We start from the raw sequence: 7,019 nt of genomic DNA on the forward strand, positions 1-7,019 counted from the left end.
CCTTGCTACCCCGTAATGGCATTAAAAAAAAATGTTTAAAAAATGTGCTCCTGGTAACCCGTTCCAATCACCAGGTCCACGGCTGTGCATTTGTAATATGTTTCACTTTGCATTTACCATCACGAATTTGACATGCTCAAAAATTCTGCAGAAATGCAAAATTGACTGGCCAGATGAACTCAGGATGGCCGGGCAGTGATAGTGGTTCCTCTCCATCGCTCGTTGTGTTGATTTCATCATGTCCATTTGGTGATGTTTTCTCACTGTTGAATCATATTGCAAATGCACTGTGCATTTGCAATATGTTTCAATGGGCATTTACCATCATGAATTTGACATGCTCAAAAATACTGCAGGAATGCGAAATTGACTGGGCCGATGAACTCGGGATGGCCGGGCAGTGATTTTGGTTCCTCTCCATCGCTCGTTGGGGTTGATTTCAGAATGTCACTTTGGTGATGGTACCTCACTGTTTAAACAAATTGCAAATGGACAAAAGTCAGCCAGCAAGTCACCGTGCATCAGTCAATTAGATATCATTCTGACACCAAACTGATACAAACTGACACCACACCCACTTTTTCCAACTCGTTTAGAAGCCAACTATCACATATTTCAGAGCTTGCCCACAATTCACAGCACCTTCGGTTCAAACCATAATAAAAACATAAAACACGTAGTTACTTTCTAGCTGCGGGTCCAGTTCTGACATTATGTGTAGGCCTAGCTGAGGCACCCCCGAATACCAAGTTTTGGCTAGGTAATTCGGAGCCCGAGTAGCGACCTTAATTGGTGTTGAAAATCCAAATTTTCCGGGCGTTGCTACGGGGTCCTTGAATGAGCTTTCAGACAGAAACGTTAGGGTCCGTCTCTATGGACCGAGGCGGTTTCAATGCACCTAGTCTTGCGACTCTGGGACATTTCTCAATGTCGTCATTTTCGTGATGTCAAAATGAATTGAAGTTATTGCAAATGTATGAGGCTGTTTCTCGGTCCGAGAACCTTCTAGAGCCACATAACTCACCACGCACTATTGACCTGAGCTCTAGAACAGGTTTCCTAAGTTTCAGAACTCTAGGTCTGATGGTTCTTTAATAGTTTCAACAAAGGTAACTATTGCAGGCTCTGTTTGTCTCTACGCACCACACTGTGTCCCTCCGTCCAAGCTGTGTGTGTGTGTGTGAGTTTTTCTTGGAAATCTTATTCGAGACATGACTTATTTACAGTTCATGAGGGTTGCCTAATCGCACATATGAAGTTTTGGAAAGATCTGACTTTTTTAACCCTTCGAAACAGCCCCTATGACACCAATTATGGCACTTCCGGTTGGCACAGGAAGCGAAAAGTAAAAATATCCTCATTGGGGTATGCTTTTACAGAATCCTGTGTTATAAGTCTTTGCGTTAAGAACTGACTGATTTACACAGGGTTGAATTCACTATTTCTATCAAACATCAGGTTGGGTATGGAAAAACACTTTTAGGGTGATTTTAACCACTTCCAGTTGCTCCAGGAAGCTTAGAATCGACACAGGTAGACCTCATAGTGGCCTGATGGATTGTCATCGAAGACCGGTTCATAAGACATTCATAACCCACATAGGCTTCAGGTTGAATTTAGGGGTGCAGGCAATGTATTCCTATGGGTAGAGAAGTCATTGAAAACTGTTTGGTGAAAAAAAACTGTTTTAACTGTTAAGGGTTAATGCCACACGGTCAAGTTTAGGCTTGCACAGATCGGGAGGACCTTAGGAACATTCCTGTGGTTGAATTGTCCTTCTAAACCTAACGGTTCCGCCGCTGTCACCCAAAAGCAAATGACGTTGTGTGGCATGGTCGCTGCGCTTAGACCGAGTGAGCTACGGTCAAGCGGGGCATCTCGTTGAATTCGGCACGGCCTAGAGATTATGATGACATTGCAGGCTCTGAGTTTCTTTCAGCACTGCACTTTGTCAGTCCATCCTTGCTGTGTGTGTGTGTGTGAGAGAGAGAGAGCTTTTCTTTGACATCTGTATTCTAGGTGATGTAGTGGTGTAATAATGTGTTGTATTGTAGGTGATGTATTGGTGTAATAATGTGTTGTATTGTAGATATGTAGTGGTGTAATAATGTGTTGTATTCTAGGTGATGTGGTGGTGTAATAATGTGTTGTATTGTAGGTGATGTATTGGTGTAATAATGTGTTGTATTGTAGATATGTAGTGGTGTAATAATGTGTTGTATTCTAGGTGATGTAGTGGTGTAATAATGTGATGTAGTGGTGTAATAATGTGTTGTATTGTAGGTGATGTAGTGGTGTTGTATTGTAGGTGATGTAGTGGTGTAATAATGTGTTGTATTGTATGTGATGTAGTGGTGTAATAATGTGATGTATTGTATGTGATGTAGTGGTGTAATAATTTGTTGTATTGTATGTGATGTAGTGGTGTAATAATGTGATGTACTGTAGGTGATGTAGTGGTGTAATAATGTGTTGTATTGTAGGTGATGTAGTGGTGTAATAATGTGTTGTATTGTAGGTGATGTAGTGGTGGAATAATGTGTTGTATTGTAGGTGATGTAGTGGTGGAATAATGTGTTGTATTGTATGTGATGTAGTGGTGTAATAATGTGATGTACTGTAGGTGATGTAGTGGTGATGTAGTGGTGTAATAATGTGATGTACTATAGGTGATGTAGTGGTGTTGTATTGTAGGTGATGTAGTGGTGTAATAATGTGTTGTATTGTAGGTGATGTAGTGGTGGAATAATGTGTTGTATTGTATGTGATGTAGTGGTGTAATAATGTGATGTACTGTAGGTGATGTAGTGGTGTTGTATTGTAGGTGATGCAGTGGTGTAATAATGTGTTGTATTGTAGCTGATGTAGTGGTGGAATAATGTGTTGTATTGTAGGTGATGTAGTGGTGTAATAATGTGTTGTATTGTAGGTGATGTAGTGGTGTAATAATGTGATGTATTGTATGTGATGTAGTGGTGTAATAATGTGTTGTATTGTAGGTGATGTAGTGGTGTTGTATTGTAGGTGATGTAGTGGTGTAATAATGTGTTGTATATGTGATGTAGTGGTGTAATAATGTGCCTTAAGGCTCAGAACATTCTTAGTCAAAGGTCAGGAATTAACAGTGACCCATTAAGCCATGCAGAGACATTCTCCATCAGCATGCCAGCTTTCCATGTCAAATTTGTCCTCATTCAGTGCTGCCAGACAAAAATGCATCCAGTTACACGTTTTTTGATGTTGTGGCTATTGTAATCGACTCTAAGGCAAGTGGGCTCAGACACTGAAAACGGTATGTTTTTCCAGGCAAAGGTTCCTCTCTGGATTGTATATATACAGCTCTTGCGATTATTTTAGGGGATGTGACAAATGTAAAAATGTCCTTAAGGTTTAACCAGACTTTTTTCTCTCTCATTTAATCATTTGTAATAAAATCATAGGATAACGTGAATTCAAAATTCAGATACGATCGCCTATGACCACTAGGGGGCAATTCATTTCAATGTACCGTTGTCTCGACCACCTACCAGCTAGATGGCGCTCACCTTACTGCTGTCCCCGACCCACTCAGCAACAATGGTATTAATGCCGATTTAGGTTCTCTGTTGTGTTCCTTTCCTCCATGTTCTCAGTGGTCAGTACTTCTCATCAAGGTATCAAGGTCGTTGCAGTGATGTATGACAGCGTGTTCATAACAATCTGTTGTTAACGCGCTTTGTACTTGCAGAGCAATCATTGTACAATTTCTCCATCTGGGCCATCACAGTCTTGTAGTCTGGTTCTAGATATGCCATCAGGTTATTGAAGCCGACGTCTATCCGCATAACAACTGCAATCATGTAATCAGCTCTGTGGTTTTTCTCACTCTTTTTTTTCTATTTTTCCGGGCAAGTCAGTTAAGAACTAATTCTTATTTACAATGACGGCCTTGGAACAGTGGGTTACCTTGTTCAGGGGCAGAACGACAGATGTTTACGTTGTCAGCTCGGGGATTCGATCTTGCAAACTTTCGGTTACTAATCCAACGCTCTAACCACTAGGCTACCCTGCCACCCCAAAGCTCTAACCACCAGGCTACCCTGCCACCCCAACGCTCTAACCACTAGGCTACCTGCCGCCCCAACGCTCTAACCACTAGGCTACCTGCCGCCCCAACGCTCTAACCACTAGGCTACCTGCCGCCCCAACGCTCTAACCACTAGGCTACCCTGCCACCCCAACGCTCTAACCACCAGGCTACCCTGCCACCCCAACGCTCTAACCACCAGGCTACCTGCCGCCCCAACGCTCTAACCACTAGGTTACCCTGCCACCCCAACGCTCTAACCACTAGGCTACCCTGCCACCCCAACGCTCTAACCACCAGGCTACCTGCCGCCCCAACGCTCTAACCACTAGGCTACCCTGCCACCCCAACGCTCTAACCACTAGGCTACCCTGCCACCCCAACGCTCTAACCACTAGGCTACCTGCCGCCCCAACGCTCTAACCACTAGGCTACCCTGCCACCCCAACGCTCTAACCACCAGGCTACCTGCCGCCCCAATGCTCTAACCACTAGGCTACCCTTGCCACCCCAACGCTCTAACCACTAGGCTACCCTGCCACCCCAACGCTCTAACCACTAGGCTACCCTGCCACCCCAACGCTCTAACCACTAGGCTACCCTGCCACCCCAACGCTCTAACCACCAGGCTACCTGCCGCCCCAATGCTCTAACCACTAGGCTACCCTGCCACCCCAACGCTCTAACCACTAGGCTACCCTGCCACCCCAACGCTCTAACCACTAGGCTACCCTGCCACCCCAACGCTCTAACCACTAGGCTACCCTGCCACCCCAACGCTCTAACCACTAGGCTACCTGCCGCCCCAACGCTCTAACCACTAGGCTACCCTGCCACCCCAACGCTCTAACCACCAGGCTACCCTGCCGCCCCAACGCTCTAGCCACCAGGCTACCCTGCCGCCCCAACGCTCTAACCACCAGGCTACCCTGCCGCCCCAACGCTCTAACCACCAGGCTACCCTACCGCCCCAACGCTCTAACCACTAGGCTACCCTGCCGCCTCTACACTCTAACCACTAGGCTACCCTGCCGCCCCAACGCTCTAACCACTAGGCTACCCTGCCGCCCCAACGCTCTAACCACCAGGCTACCCTGCCACCCCAACGCTCTAACCACCAGGCTACCCTGCCGCCCCAACGCTCTAACCACCAGGCTACCCTGCCACCCTGCATGTTTAATTTGTATTTTTGCCTTTATGATGATGATCGGGACCTGTTAACGGTTTAATTTAGTAAAAAATAAAATAAAACAGTTTTCGGTTAGACATGTTTTCTAAACATTAATGATCCCAAATGCGTTTAAATGTTCAAATGTCTCAACCTTAGTTAGGGGGCCCCCCTAGATTTGACTCCAAATCCAATATGGCTGCCACATTACCATTAAATGGTGCTTTAATTCTTGAAAATCTAAGCTGACATATGGTATTGTTTTAAGAAGGCCATACCATGGATCATTTAGCTATTTGATATTGAATTGTAGGACCCCTGATGAAATATTGAATTTGGCCTTTACTACTGTAGCCCATAGAAATACAGTAAAAAAAGGTTTTGAAGTGTCTGTCCTATAGCCAGGAGATACTGTATAAGAACGCTCAGGAAATATATATACACTACCATTCAAAAGTTTGGGGTCACTTAGAAATGTCCTTGTTTTTGAAAGAAAAGCGAAAAAAATTGTCCATTTAAAATAACATCAAATTGATCAGAAATACAGTTTAGACATTAATGTTGTAAATGACTACTGTAGCTGGAAACAGCTGATTTAAAATTAAAATAAATGAATATCTATGTAGGCGTACAGAGGCCATCACTCCTGTGTTCCAATGGCACATTGTGTTAGCTAATCCAAGTTTATCATTTTAAAAGGCTAATTCATCATTAGAAAACCCTTTTGCAATTGTTAGCAGAGCTGAAAACTGTTTTGCTAATTAAAGAATGAATAAAAATTGTATTCTTTAGACTAGTTGAGTATCTGGAGCATCATCATCTGTGGTTTTGATTACAGGCTCAAAATGGCCAGAAACTAAGCACTTTCTTCTGAAACTCGAATAGACTGACGAGTTTCAGAAGAAAGTTATTTGTTTCTGGCCATTTTGAGCCTGTAATCGAACCCACAAATGCTGATGCTCGACTTCTGCCGAGTCCCGTGGGGCTTATGGGGGTCTTGACTCTGTACCGTTACACCCTGTATATAGCCTCCACATTGACTCTGTACCGTAACACCCTGTATATAGCCTCCACATTGACTCTGTACCGTAACACCCTGTATATAGCATCCACATTGACTCTGTACCGGTACCCCCTGTATATAGCCTCCACATTGACTCTGTACCGGTACCCCCTGTATATAGCCTCCACATTGACTCTGTACCAGTAACCCCTGTATATAGTCTCCACATTGACTCTGTACCAGTACCCCTGTATATATCCTCCACATTGACTCTGTACCGTAACACCCTGGATATAGCCTCCACATTGACTCTGTACTGGTAGCCCCTGTATATAGCCTCCACATTGACTCTGTACTGTAACACCCTGGATATAGCCTCCACATTGACTCTGTACCGTAACACCCTGTATATAGCCTCCACATTGACTCTGTACCGTAACACCCTGTATATAGCCTCCACATTGACTCTGTACCGGTACCCCCTGTATATAGCCTCCACATTGACTCTGTACTGGTACCCCCTGTATATAGCCTCCACATTGACTCTGTACCAGTACCCCTGTATATAGCCTCCACATTGACTCTGTACTGTAACACCCTGTATATAGCCTCCACATTGACTCTGTACCGTAACACCCTGTATATAGTCTCCACTTTGACTCTGTACCGGTACCCCCTATATAAAGCCTCGCCAATGTTATTTTACTGCTGCCCTGTAATTATTTATATTTTTTTATTGTTTACTTATCTATTTTTTAGATGGACTATTGGTGGGCTATAGA

This window comes from Oncorhynchus tshawytscha, linkage group LG06, assembly GCF_018296145.1.
Source record: "Oncorhynchus tshawytscha isolate Ot180627B linkage group LG06, Otsh_v2.0, whole genome shotgun sequence".
NCBI classification, from domain to species: Eukaryota; Metazoa; Chordata; class Actinopteri; order Salmoniformes; family Salmonidae; genus Oncorhynchus; species Oncorhynchus tshawytscha.